Raw genomic sequence first — 12,500 nt, 5'->3', positions numbered from 1 at the left:
CAGGCGGTCTTCCATCCAAGTACTAACCAGGCCCATCCCTGTTTAGCTTCCGAGATCAGACGAGATCAGGCGTGCTCAAGGGGATGTGGCCATAAGCGAGAGAAAGGCTCGCTGGCACCCTTCTTATTGAGAGGACAGCTCCGTCACCTCTTTTACGACGCTGCTTTTTTTCCCTTGCGTTTTTCTCTTCTTCCCACGTTCTCTCTCTTCACTGCCTTCGTCCCCGCTCTATTTCACTTCAGCCTTTCACTCTTGCTTCCTTCCAATGAGGACGGAGCTGCGGGAGAAAGGGAGCTATAGAGGATCGCTGTGGAGAGCTGCTGCTGTGCTTTGACATCTGAGCTCTGTGGAAAACGATCTCAATACAATTCTGAAAAACGCGACTCTCCGAACGCTAGCCGAACAAGTCTCCACAGCCGAAGCGCTGTGTCTCTTTTCAGCTGGCGATAAACCTTTCCTCGATCCTTTGCGGACTTGTAAAACTGTTCCTGATCAGAATAAAAAACGCTCACGCTAATATACAAGCACCCGTGTCTCGCCAAAGCTGAGAAATAAAGAGACGGACAAGCCGCACTGCACGTGTGAACAGGGGAATGAGCGAGCGAGCAGGGATAGGGCTCCTCCTGCGCTTAAAAGCTTACAGCACCTGGTATTCCCAGGCGGTCTCCCATCCAAGTACTAACCAGGCCCATCCCTGTTTAGCTTCCAAGATCAGACAAGATCAGGCATGCTCAAGGGGGTGTGGCGGTAAGCGAGAGCAAGGCTCGCTGGCACCCTTCTTATTGAGAGTACAGCTCCGTCACCTCTTTTACGATGCTGCTTTTTTCCCTTGCGTTTTTCTCTTCTTTCCACGTTCTCTCTCTTCACTGCCTTCGTCCCCGCTCTATTTCACTTCAGCCTTTCACTCTTGCTTCCTTCCAATGAGGACGGAGCTGCGGGAGAAAGGGCGCTATAGAGGATCGCTGTGGAGAGCTGCTGCTGTGCTTTGACATCTGAGCTCTGTGGAAAACGATCTCAATACAATTCTGAAAAACGCGACTCTCCGAACGCCAGCCAAACAAGTCTCCACAGCCGAAGCGCTGTGTCTCTTTTCAGCTGGCGATAAACCTTTCCTCGATCATTTGCGGACTTGTTAAACTGTTCCTGATCAGAATAAAAAACGCTCACGCTAATACACAAGCACCCGTGTCTCGCCAAAGCTGACAAATAAACAGACGGACAAGCCGCACTGCACGTGTGAACAGGGGAATGAGCGAGCGAGCGGGGATAGGGCGCCTCCTGCGCTTAAAAGCTTACAGCACCTGGTATTCCCATTCGGTCTCCCATCCAAGTACTAACCAGGCCCATCCCTGTTTAGCTTCCGAGATCAGACGAGATCAGGCGTGCTCAAGGGGGTGTGGCCGTAAGCGAGAGCAAGGCTCGCTGGCACCCTTCTTATTGAGAGGACAGCTCCGTCACCTCTTTTACGACGCTGCTTTTTTTCTCTTGCGTTTTTCTCTTCTTCCCACGTTCTCTCTCTTCACTGCCTTCGTCCCCGCTCTATTTCACTTCAGCCTTTCACTCTTGCTTCCTTCCAATGAGGACGGAGCTGCGGGAGAAAGGGCGCTATAGAGGATCGCTGTGGAGAGCTGCTGCTGTGCTTTGACATCTGAGCTCTGTGGAAAACGATCTCAATACAATTCTGAAAAACGCGACTCTCCGAACGCCAGCCGAACAAGTCTCCACAGCCGAAGCGCTGTGTCTCTTTTCAGTTGGCGATAAACCTTTCCTCGATCCTTTGCGGACTTGTAAAGCTGTTCCTGATCAGAATAAAAAACGCTCACGCTAATACACAAGCACCCGTGTCTCGCCAAAGCTGAGAAATAAACAGACGGACAAGCCGCACTGCACGTGTGAACAGGGGAATGAGCGAGCGAGCGGGGATAGGGCGCCTCCTGCGCTTAAAAGCTTACAGCACCTGGTATTCCCAGGCGGTCTCCCATCCAAGTACTAACCAGGCCCATCCCTGTTTAGCTTCCGAGATCAGAAGAGATCAGGCGTGCTCAAGGGGGTGTGGCCGTAAGCAAGAACAAGACTCGCTGGCACCCTTCTTATTGAGAGGACAGCTCCGTCACCTCTTTTGTGACGCTGCTTTTTTTCCCTTGCGTTTTTCTCTTCTTCCCACGTTCACTCTCTTCACTGCCTTCGTCCCCGCTCTATTTCACTTCAGCCTTTCACTCTTGCTTCCTTCCAATGAGGACGGAGCTGCGGGAGAAAGGGCGCTATAGAGGATCGCTGTGGAGAGCTGCTGCTGTGCTTTGACATCTGAGCTCTGTGGAAAACAATCTCAATACAATTCTGAAAAACGCGACTCTCCGAACGCCAGCCGAACAAGTCTCCACAGCCGAAGCGCTGTGTCTCTGTTCAGCTGGCGATAAACCTTTCCTCGATCATTTGCGGACTTGTTAAACTGTTCCTGATCAGAATAAAAAACGCTCACGCTAATACACAAGCACCCGTGTCTCGCCAAAGCTGACAAATAAACAGACGGACAAGCCGCACTGCACGTGTGAACAGGGGAATGAGCCAGCGAGCGGGGATAGGGCGCCTCCTGCGCTTAAAAGCTTACAGCACCTGGTACTCCCAGGCGGTCTCCCATCCAAGTACTAACCAGGCCCATCCCTGTTTAGCTTCCAAGATCAGACGAGATCAGGCGTGCTCAAGGGGGTGTGGCTGTAAGCGAGAGCAAGGCTCGCTGGCACCCTTCTTATTGAGAGGACAGCTCCGTCACCTCTTTTACGACGCTGCTCTTTTTCCCTTGCGTTTTTCTCTTCTTCCCACGTTCTCTCTCTTCACTGCCTTCGTCCCCGCTCTATTTCACTTCAGCCTTTCACTCTTGCTTCCTTCCAATGAGGACGGAGCTGCGGGAGAAAGGGCGCTATAGAGGATCGCTGTGGAGAGCTGCTGCTGTGCTTTGACATCTGAGCTCTGTGGAAAACGATCTCAATACAATTCTGAAAAACGCGACTCTCCGAACGCCAGCCGAACAAGTCTCCACAGCCGAAGCGCTGTGTCTCTTTTCAGCTGGCGATAAACCTTTCCTCGATCCTTTGCGGACTTGTAAAACTGTTCCTGATCAGAATAAAAAACGCTCACGCTAATACACAAGCACCCGTGTCTCGCCAAAGCTGACAAATAAACAGACGGACAAGCCGCACTGCACGTGTGAACAGGGGAATGAGCGAGCGAGCGGGGATAGGGCGCCTCCTGCGCTTAAAAGCTTACAGCACCTGGTATTCCCAGGCGGTCTCCCATCCAAGTACTAACCAGGCCCATCCCTGTTTAGCTTCCGAGATCAGACGAGATCAGGCGTGCTCAAGGGGGTGTGGCCGCAAGTAAGAGCAAGGCTCGCTGGCACCCTTCTTATTGAGAGGACAGCTCCGTCACCTCTTTTACGACGCTGCTCTTTTTCCCTTGCGTTTTTATCTTCTTCCCACGTTCTCTCTCTTCACTGCCTTCGTCCCCGCTCTATTTCACTTCAGCCTTTCACTCTTGCTTCCTTCCAATGAGGACGGAGCTGCGGGAGAAAGGGCGCTATAGAGGATCGCTGTGGAGAGCTGCTGCTGTGCTTTGACATCTGAGCTCTGTGGAAAACGTACTCAATACAATTCTGAAAAACGCGACTCTCCGAACGCCAGCCGAACAAGTCTCCACAGCCGAAGCGCTGTGTCTCTTTTCAGCTGGCGATAAACCTTTCCTCGATCCTTTGCGGACTTGTAAAACTGTTCCTGATCAGAATTAAAAAACGCTCACGCTAATACACAAGCACCCGTGTCTCGCCAAAGCTGACAAATAAACAGACGGACAAGCCGCACTGCACGTGTGAACAGGGGAATGAGCAAGCGAGCGGGGATAGGGCGCCTCCTGCGCTTAAAAGCTTACAGCACCTGGTATTCCCAGGCGGTCTCCCATCCAAGTACTAACCAGGCCCATCCCTGTTTAGCTTCCGAGATCAGACGAGATCAGGCGTGCTCAAGGGGGTGTGACCATAAGCGAGAGCAAGGCTCGCTGGCACCCTTCTTATTGAGAGGACAGCTCCGTCACCTCTTTTACGACACTGCTTTTTTTCCCTTGCGTTTTTCTCTTCTTCCCACGTTCTCTCTCTTCACTGCCTTCGTACCCGCTCTATTTCACTTCAGCCTTTCACTTTTGCTTCCTTCCAATGAGGACGGAGCTGCGGGAGAAAGGGCGCTATAGAGGATCGCTGTGGAGAGCTGCTGCTGTGCTTTGACATCTGAGCTCTGTGGAAAACGATCTCAATACAATTCTGAAAAACGCGACTCTCCGAACGCCAGCCGAACAAGTCTCCACAGCCGAAGCGCTGTGTCTCTTTTCAGCTGGCGATAAACCTTTCCTCGATCCTTTGCGGACTTGTTAAACTGTTCCTGATCAGAATAAAAAACGCTCACGCTAATACACAAGCACCCGTGTCTCGCCAAAGCTGACAAATAAACAGACGGACAAGCCGCACTGCACGTGTGAACAGGGGAATGAGCGAGCGAGCGGGGATAGGGCGCTTCCTGCGCTTAAAAGCTTACAGCACCTGGTATTCCCAGGCGGTCTCCCATCCAAGTACTAACCAGGCCCATCCCTGTTGAGCTTCCGAGATCAGACGAGATCAGGCGTGCTCAAGGGGGTGTGGCCGTAAGCGAGAGCAAGGCTCGCTGGCACCCTTCTTATTGAGAGGACAGCTCCGTCACCTCTTTTACGACGCTGCTTTTTTTCCCTTGCGTTTTTCTCTTCTTCCCACGTTCTCTCTCTTCACTGCCTTCGTCCCCGCTCTATTTCACTTCAGCCTTTCACTCTTGCTTCCTTCCAATGAGGACGGAGCTGCGGGAGAAAGGGCGCTATAGAGGATCGCTGTGGAGAGCTGCTGCTGTGCTTTGACATCTGAGCTCTGTGGAAAACGATCTCAATACAATTCTGAAAAACGCGACTCTCCGAACGCCAGCCGAACAAGTCTCCACAGCCGAAGCGCTGTGTCTCTTTTCAGCTGGCGATAAACCTTTCCTCGATCCTTTGCGGACTTGTTAAACTGTTCCTGATCAGAATAAAAAACGCTCACGCTAATACACAAGCACCCGTGTCTCGCCAAAGCTGACAAATAAACAGACGGACAAGCCGCACTGCACGTGTGAACAGGGGAATGAGCGAGCGAGCGGGGATAGGGCGCCTCCTGCGATAAAAAGCTTACAGCACCTGGTATTCCCAGGCGGTCTCCCATCCAAGTACTAACCAGGCCCATCCCTGTTTAGCTTCCGAGATCAGACGAGATCAGGCGTGCTCAAGGGGGTGTGGCCGTAAGCGAGAGCAAGGCTCGCTGGCACCCTTCTTATTGAGAGGACATCTCCGTCACCTCTTTTACGACGCTGCTTTTTTTCCCTTGCGTTTTTCTCTTCTTCCCACGTTCTCTCTCTTCACTGCCTTCGTCCCCGCTCTATTTCACTTCAGCCTTTCACTCTTGCTTCCTTCCAATGAGGACGGAGCTGCGGGAGAAAGGGCGCTATAGAGGATCGCTGTGGAGAGCTGCTGCTGTGCTTTGACATCTGAGCTCTGTGGAAAACGATCTCAATACAATTCTGAAAAACGCGACTCTCCGAACGCCAGCCGAACAAGTCTCCACAGCCGAAGCGCTGTGTCTCTTTTCAGCTGGCGATAAACCTTTCCTCGATCCTTTGCGGACTTGTAAAACTGTTCCTGATCAGAATAAAAAACGCTCACGCTAATACACAAGCACCCGTGTCTCGCCAAAGCTGACAAATAAAGAGACGGACAAGCCGCACTGCACGTGTGAACAGGGGAATGAGCGAGCGAGCGGGGATAGGGCGCCTCCTGCGCTTAAAAGCTTACAGCACCTGGTATTCCCAGGCGGTCTCCCATCCAAGTACTAACCAGGCCCATCCCTGTTTAGCTTCCGAGATCAGACGAGATCAGGCGTGCTCAAGGGGGTGTGGCCGTAAGCGAGAGCAAGGCTCGCTGGCACCCTTCTTATTGAGAGGACAGCTCCGTCACCTCTTTTACGACGCTGCTTTTTTTCCCTTGCGTTTTTCTCTTCTTCCCACGTTCTCTCTCTTCACTGCCTTCGTCCCCGCTCTATTTCACTTCAGCCTTTCACTCTTGCTTCCTTCCAATGAGGACGGAGCTGCGGGAGAAAGGGCGCTATAGAAAATCGCTGTGGAGAGCTGCTGCTGTGCTTTGACATCTGAGCTCTGTGGAAAACGATCTCAATACAATTCTGAAAAACGCGACTCTCCGAACGCCAGCCGAACAAGTCTCCACAGCCGAAGCGCTGTGTCTCTTTTCAGCTGGCGATAAACCTTTCCTCGATCCTTTGCTGACTTGTAAAACTGTTCCTGATCAGAATAAAAAAAGCTCACGCTAATACACAAGCACCCGTGTCTCGCCAAAGCTGACAAATAAACAGACGGACAAGCCGCACTGCACGTGTGAACAGGGGAATGAGCGAGCGAGCGGGGATAGGGCGCCTCCTGCGCTTAAAAGCTTACAGCACCTGGTATTCCCAGGCGGTCTCCCATCCAAGTACTAACCAGGCCCATCTCTGTTCAGCTTCCAAGATCAGATGAGATCAGGAGTGCTCAAGGGTGTGTGGCCGTAAGCGAGAGCAAGGCTCGCTGGCACCCTTCTTATTGAGAAGACAGCTCCGTCACCTCTTTTACGACGCTGCTTTTTTCCCTTGCGTTTTTCTCTTCTTCCCACGTTCTCTCTCTTCACTGCCTTCGTCCCCGCTCTATTTCACTTCAGCCTTTCACTCTTGCTTCCTTCCAATGAGGACGGAGCTGCGGGAGAAAGGGCGCTATAGAGGATCGCTGTGGAGAGCTGCTGCTGTGCTTTGACATCTGAGCTCTGTGGAAAACGATCTCAATACAATTCTGAAAAACGCGACTCTCCGAACGCCAGCCGAACAAGTCTCCACAGCTGAAGCGCTGTGTCTCTTTTCAGCTGGTGATAAACCTTTCCTCGATCCTTTGCGGACTTGTAAAACTGTTCCTGATCAGAATAAAAAACGCTCACGCTAATACACAAGCACCCGTGTCTCGCCAAAGCTGACAAATAAACAGACGGACAAGCCGCACTGCACGTGTGAACAGGGGAATGAGCGAGCGAGCGGGGATAGGGCGCCTCCTGCGCTTAAAAGCTTACAGCACCTGGTATTCCCAGGCGGTCTCCCATCCAAGTACTAACCAGGCCCATCCCTGTTTAGCTTCCGAGATCAGACGAGATCAGGAGTGCTCAAGGGGGTGTGGCCGTAAGCGAGAGCAAGGCTCGCTGGCACCCTTCTTATTGAGAGGACATCTCCGTCACCTCTTTTACGACGCTGCTTTTTTTCCCTTGCGTTTTTCTCTTCTTCCCACGTTCTCTCTCTTCACTGCCTTCGTCCCCGCTCTATTTCACTTCAGCCTTTCACTCTTGCTTCCTTCCAATGAGGACGGAGCTGCGGGAGAAAGGGCGCTATAGAGGATCGCTGTGGAGAGCTGCTGCTGTGCTTTGACATCTGAGCTCTGTGGAAAACGATCTCAATACAATTCTGAAAAACGCGACTCTCCGAACGCCAGCCGAACATGTCTCCACAGCCGAAGCGCTGTGTCTCTTTTCAGCTGGCGATAAACCTTTCTTCGATCCTTTGCGGACTTGTAAAACTGTTCCTGATCAGAATAAAAAACGCTCACGCTAATACACAAGCACCCGTGTCTCGCCAAAGCTGACAAATAAACAGACGGACAAGCCGCACTGCACGTGTGAACAGGGGAATGAGCGAGCGAGCGGGTATAGGGCGCCTCCTGCGCTTAAAAGCTAACGGCACCTGGTATTCCCAGGCGGTCTCCCATCCAAGTACTAACCAGGCCCATCCCTGTTTAGCTTCCGAGATCAGACGAGATCAGGCGTGCTCAAGGGGGTGTGGCCGTAAGCGAGAGCACTGCTCGCTGGCACCCTTCTTATTGAGAGGACAGCTCCGTCACCTCTTTTATGACGCTGCTCTTTTTCCCTTGCGTTTTTCTCTTCTTCCCACGTTCTCTCTCTTCACTGCCTTCGTCCCCGCTCTATTTCACTTCAGCCTTTCACTCTTGCTTCCTTCCAATGAGGACGGAGCTGCGGGAGAAAGGGCGCTATAGAGGATCGCTGTGGAGAGCTGCTGCTGTGCTTTGACATCTGAGCTCTGTGGAAAACGATCTCAATACAATTCTGAAAAACGCGACTCTCCGAACGCCAGCCGAACAAGTCTCCACAGCCGAAGCGCTGTGTCTCTTTTCAGCTGGCGATAAACCTTTCCTCGATCCTTTGCGGACTTGTAAAACTGTTCCTGATCAGAATAAAAAACGCTCACGCTAATACACAAGCACCCGTGTTTCGCCAAAGCTGACAAATAAACAGACGGACAAGCCGCACTGCACGTGTGAACAGGGGAATGAGCGAGCGAGCGGGGATAGGGCGCCTCCTGCGCTTAAAAGCTTACAGCACCTGGTATTCCCAGGCGGTCTCCCATCCAAGTACTAACCAGGCCCATCCCTGTTCAGCTTCCGAGATCAGATGAGATCAGGCGTGCTCAAGGGGGTGTGGCCGTAAGCGAGAGCAAGGCTCGCTGGCACCCTTCTTATTGAGAGGACAGCTCCGTCACCTCTTTTACGACGCTGCTTTTTTTCCCTTGCGTTTTTCTCTTCTTCCCACGTTCTCTCTCTTCACTGCCTTCGTCCCCGCTCTATTTCACTTCAGCCTTTCACTCTTGCTTCCTTCCAATGAGGACGGAGCTGCGGGAGAAAGGACGCTATAGAGGATCGCTGTGGAGAGCTGCTGCTGTGCTTTGACATCTGAGCTCTGTGGAAAACGATCTCAATACAATTCTGAAAAACGCGACTCTCCGAACGCCAGCCGAACAAGTCTCCACAGCCGAAGCGCTGTGTCTCTTTTCAGCTGGCGATAAACCTTTCCTCGATCCTTTGCGGACTTGTAAAACTGTTCCTGATCAGAATAAAAAACGCTCACGCTAATACACAAGCACCCGTGTCTCGCCAAAGCTGACAAATAAACAGACGGACAAGCCGCACTGCACGTGTGAACAGGGGAATGAGCGAGCGAGCGGGTATAGGGCGCCTCCTGCGCTTAAAAGCTTACAGCACCTGGTATTCCCAGGCGGTCTCCCATCCAAGTACTAACCAGGCCCATCCCTGTTTAGCTTCCGATATCAGATGAGATCAGGCGTGCTCAAGGGGGTGTGGCCATAAGCGAGACCAAGGCTCGCTGGCACCCTTCTTATTGAGAGGACAGCTCCGTCACCTCTTTTACGACGCTGCTTTTTTTCCCTTGCGTTTTTCTCTTCTTCCCACGTTCTCTCTCTTCACTGCCTTCGTCCCCGCTCTATTTCACTTCAGCCTTTCACTCTTGCTTCCTTCCAATGAGGACGGAGCTGCGGGAGAAAGGGCGCTATAGAGGATCGCTGTGGAGAGCTGCTGCTGTGCTTTGACATCTGAGCTCTGTGGAAAACGATCTCAATACAATTCTGAAAAACGCGACTCTCCGAACGCCAGCCGAACAAGTCTCCACAGCCGAAGCGCTGTGTCTCTTTTCAGCTGGCGATAAACCTTTCCTCGATCCTTTGCGGACTTGTTAAACTGTTCATGATCAGAATAAAAAACGCTCACGCTAATACACTAGCACCCGTGTCTCGCCAAAGCTGACAAATAAACAGATGGACAAGCCGCACTGCACGTGTGAACAGGGGAATGAGCGAGCGAGCGGGGATAGGGCGCCTCCTGCGCTTAAAAGCTTACAGCACCTGGTATTCCCAGGCGGTCTCCCATCCAAGTACTAACCAGGCCCATCCCTGTTTAGCTTCCGAGATCAGACGAGATCAGGCGTGCTCAAGGGGGTGTGGCCGTAAGCGAGATCAAGGCTGGCTGGCACCCTTCTTATTGAGAGGACAGCTCCGTCACCTCTTTTACGACGCTGCTTTTTTTCCCTTGCGTTTCTCTCTTCTTCCCACGTTCTCTCTCTTCACTGCCTTCGTCCCCGCTCTATTTCACTTCAGCCTTTCACTCTTGCTTCCTTCCAATGAGGACGGAGCTGCGGGAGAAAGGGCGCTATAGATGATCGCTGTGGAGAGCTGCTGCTGTGCTTTGACATCTGAGCTCTGTGGAAAACGATCTCAATACAATTCTGAAAAACGCGACTCTCCGAACGCCAGCCGAACAAGTCTCCACAGCCGAAGCGCTGTGTCTCTTTTCAGCTGGCGATAAACCTTTCCTCGATCCTTTGCGGACTTGTAAAACTGTTCCTGATCAGAATAAAAAACGCTCACGCTAATACACAAGCACCCGTGTCTCGCCAAAGCTGACAAATAAACAGACGGACAAGCCGCACTGCACGTGTGAACAGGGGAATGAGCGAGCGAGCGGGGATAGGGCGCCTCCTGCGCTTAAAAGCTTACAGCACCTGGTATTCCCAGGCGGTCTCCCATCCAAGTACTAACCAGGCCCATCCCTGTTTAGCTTCCGAGATCAGACGAGATCAGGCGTGCTCAAGGGGGTGTGGCCATAAGCGAGAGCAAGGCTCGCTGTCACCCTTCTTATTGAGAGGACAGCTCCGTCACCTCTTTTACGACGCTGCTTTTTTTCCCTTGCGTTTTTCTCTTCTTCCCACGTTCTCTCTCTTCACTGCCTTCGTTCCCGCTCCATTTCACTTCAGCCTTTCACTCTTCCTTCCTTCCAATGAGGACGGAGCTGCGGGAGAAAGGGCGCTATAGAGGATCGCTGTGGAGAGCTGCTGCTGTGCTTTGACATCTGAGCTCTGTGGAAAACGATCTCAATACAATTCTGAAAAACGCGACTCTCCGAACGCCAGCCGAACAAGTCTCCACAGCCGAAGCGCTGTGTCTCTTTTCAGCTGGCGATAAACCTTTCCTCGATCCTTTGCGGACTTGTAAAACTGTTCCTGATCAGAATAAAAAACGCTCACGCTAATACACAAGCACCCGTGTCTCGCCAAAGCTGACAAATAAACAGACGGACAAGCCGCACTGCACGTGTGAACAGGGGAATGAGCGAGCGAGCGGGGATAGGGCGCCTCCTGCGCTTAAAAGCTTACAGCACCTGGTATTCCCAGGCGGTCTCCCATCCAAGTACTAACCAGGCCCATCCCTGTTTAGCTTCCGAGATCAGACGAGATCAGGCGTGCTCAAGGGGGTGTGGCCGTAAGCTAGACCAAAGCTCGCTGGCACCCTTCTTATTGAGAGGACAGCTCCGTCACCTCTTTTACGACGCTGCTTTTTTTCCCTTGCGTTTTTCTCTTCTTCCCACGTTCTCTCTCTTCACTGCCTTCGTCCCCGCTCTATTTCACTTCAGCCTTTCACTCTTGCTTCCTTCCAATGAGGACGGAGCTGCGGGAGAAAGGGCGCTATAGAGGATCGCTGTGGAGAGCTGCTGCTGTGCTTTGACATCTGAGCTCTGTGGAAAACGATCTCAATACAATTCTGAAAAACGCGACTCTCCGAACGCCAGCCGAACAAGTCTCCACAGCCGAAGCGCTGTGTCTCTTTTCAGCTGGCGATAAACCTTTCCTCGATCCTTTGCGGACTTGTAAAACTGTTCCTGATCAGAATAAAAAACGCTCACGCTAATACACAAGCACCCGTATCTCGCCAAAGCTGACAAATAAACAGACGGACAAGCCGCACTGCACGTGTGAACAGGGGAATGAGCGAGCGAGCGGGGATAGGGCGCCTCCTGCGCTTAAAAGCTTACAGCACCTGGTATTCCCAGGCGGTCTCCCATCCAAGTACTAACCAGGCCCATCCCTGTTTAGCTTCCGAGATCAGATGAGATCAGGCGTGCTCAAGGGGGTGTGGCCATAAGCGAGAGCAAGGCTCGCTGGCACCCTTCTTATTGAGAGGACAGCTCCGTCACCTCTTTTACGACGCTGCTTTTTTTCCCTTGCGTTTTTCTCTTCTTCCCACGTTCTCTCTCTTCACTGCCTTCGTCCCCGCTCTATTTCACTTCAGCCTTTCACTCTTGCTTCCTTCCAATGAGGACGGAGCTGCGGGAGAAAGGGCGCTATAGAGGATCGCTGTGGAGAGCTGCTGCTGTGCTTTGACATCTGAGCTCTGTGGAAAACGATCTCAATACAATTCTGAAAAACGCGACTCTCCGAACGCCAGCCGAACAAGTCTCCACAGCCGAAGCGCTGTGTCTCTTTTCAGCTGGCGATAAACCTTTCCTCGATCCTTTGCGGACTTGTTAAACTGTTCATGATCAGAATAAAAAACGCTCACGCTAATACACTAGCACCCGTGTCTCGCCAAAGCTGACAAATAAACAGATGGACAAGCCGCACTGCACGTGTGAACAGGGGAATGAGCGAGCGAGCGGGGATAGGGCGCCTCCTGCGCTTAAAAGCTTACAGCACCTGGTATTCCCAGGCGGTCTCCCATCCAAGTACTAACCAGGCCCATC

At 52.2% G+C, this 12,500-nt stretch overlaps 1 protein-coding gene, 17 non-coding genes and 3 pseudogenes across 18 annotated transcripts in view; all 21 read right to left on the bottom strand.

The window, feature by feature from the left end:
- The window catches only part of LOC138217910 (5S ribosomal RNA), a 119-nt pseudogene extending 22 nt beyond the window's left edge, over positions 1-97 (bottom strand).
- Positions 1-12,500, bottom strand: part of LOC107076200 (antigen WC1.1-like) — a 455,354-nt gene that overhangs the window by 222,531 nt on the left and 220,323 nt on the right. The gene's annotated exons all lie outside the window — the stretch shown is intronic.
- LOC138218791 (5S ribosomal RNA) lies at positions 635-753 on the bottom strand (annotated as a pseudogene).
- On the bottom strand, positions 1,290-1,408 carry LOC138216408 (5S ribosomal RNA). Its single transcript, XR_011180120.1, has one exon. It is a non-coding gene; the product is annotated as a 5S ribosomal RNA (ribosomal RNA).
- On the bottom strand, positions 1,946-2,064 carry LOC138245370 (5S ribosomal RNA). Its single transcript, XR_011193980.1, has one exon. It is a non-coding gene; the product is annotated as a 5S ribosomal RNA (ribosomal RNA).
- LOC138217372 (5S ribosomal RNA) lies at positions 2,602-2,720 on the bottom strand. The gene has a single exon (XR_011181084.1). It is a non-coding gene; the product is annotated as a 5S ribosomal RNA (ribosomal RNA).
- Positions 3,258-3,376, bottom strand: LOC138217088 (5S ribosomal RNA). Its single transcript, XR_011180801.1, has one exon. It is a non-coding gene; the product is annotated as a 5S ribosomal RNA (ribosomal RNA).
- Positions 3,915-4,033, bottom strand: LOC138216199 (5S ribosomal RNA). Its single transcript, XR_011179911.1, has one exon. It is a non-coding gene; the product is annotated as a 5S ribosomal RNA (ribosomal RNA).
- Positions 4,571-4,689, bottom strand: LOC138217255 (5S ribosomal RNA). Its single transcript, XR_011180967.1, has one exon. It is a non-coding gene; the product is annotated as a 5S ribosomal RNA (ribosomal RNA).
- LOC138244353 (5S ribosomal RNA) lies at positions 5,227-5,345 on the bottom strand. Its single transcript, XR_011192966.1, has one exon. It is a non-coding gene; the product is annotated as a 5S ribosomal RNA (ribosomal RNA).
- LOC138244352 (5S ribosomal RNA) lies at positions 5,883-6,001 on the bottom strand. The gene has a single exon (XR_011192965.1). It is a non-coding gene; the product is annotated as a 5S ribosomal RNA (ribosomal RNA).
- Positions 6,539-6,657, bottom strand: LOC138218929 (5S ribosomal RNA; annotated as a pseudogene).
- Positions 7,194-7,312, bottom strand: LOC138244747 (5S ribosomal RNA). Its single transcript, XR_011193362.1, has one exon. It is a non-coding gene; the product is annotated as a 5S ribosomal RNA (ribosomal RNA).
- Positions 7,850-7,968, bottom strand: LOC138216070 (5S ribosomal RNA). Its single transcript, XR_011179783.1, has one exon. It is a non-coding gene; the product is annotated as a 5S ribosomal RNA (ribosomal RNA).
- On the bottom strand, positions 8,506-8,624 carry LOC138216722 (5S ribosomal RNA). The gene has a single exon (XR_011180434.1). It is a non-coding gene; the product is annotated as a 5S ribosomal RNA (ribosomal RNA).
- Positions 9,162-9,280, bottom strand: LOC138217101 (5S ribosomal RNA). Its single transcript, XR_011180814.1, has one exon. It is a non-coding gene; the product is annotated as a 5S ribosomal RNA (ribosomal RNA).
- On the bottom strand, positions 9,818-9,936 carry LOC138244350 (5S ribosomal RNA). The gene has a single exon (XR_011192963.1). It is a non-coding gene; the product is annotated as a 5S ribosomal RNA (ribosomal RNA).
- Positions 10,474-10,592, bottom strand: LOC138245257 (5S ribosomal RNA). Its single transcript, XR_011193868.1, has one exon. It is a non-coding gene; the product is annotated as a 5S ribosomal RNA (ribosomal RNA).
- Positions 11,130-11,248, bottom strand: LOC138244349 (5S ribosomal RNA). The gene has a single exon (XR_011192962.1). It is a non-coding gene; the product is annotated as a 5S ribosomal RNA (ribosomal RNA).
- Positions 11,786-11,904, bottom strand: LOC138244767 (5S ribosomal RNA). The gene has a single exon (XR_011193382.1). It is a non-coding gene; the product is annotated as a 5S ribosomal RNA (ribosomal RNA).
- LOC138245256 (5S ribosomal RNA) overlaps positions 12,442-12,500 on the bottom strand; it is a 119-nt gene continuing 60 nt past the window's right edge. Inside the window, exon 1 of the ribosomal RNA XR_011193867.1 lies at positions 12,442-12,500. This exon is cut by the window's right edge and continues 60 nt beyond it. This is a non-coding gene — a ribosomal RNA (5S ribosomal RNA).

The sequence above is a fragment of the Lepisosteus oculatus genome, chromosome 14 (genome assembly GCF_040954835.1).
Source record: "Lepisosteus oculatus isolate fLepOcu1 chromosome 14, fLepOcu1.hap2, whole genome shotgun sequence".
In the NCBI taxonomy this organism is placed as follows: Eukaryota; Metazoa; Chordata; class Actinopteri; order Semionotiformes; family Lepisosteidae; genus Lepisosteus; species Lepisosteus oculatus.
This window is presented reverse-complemented; position numbering and strand designations above follow the sequence as displayed.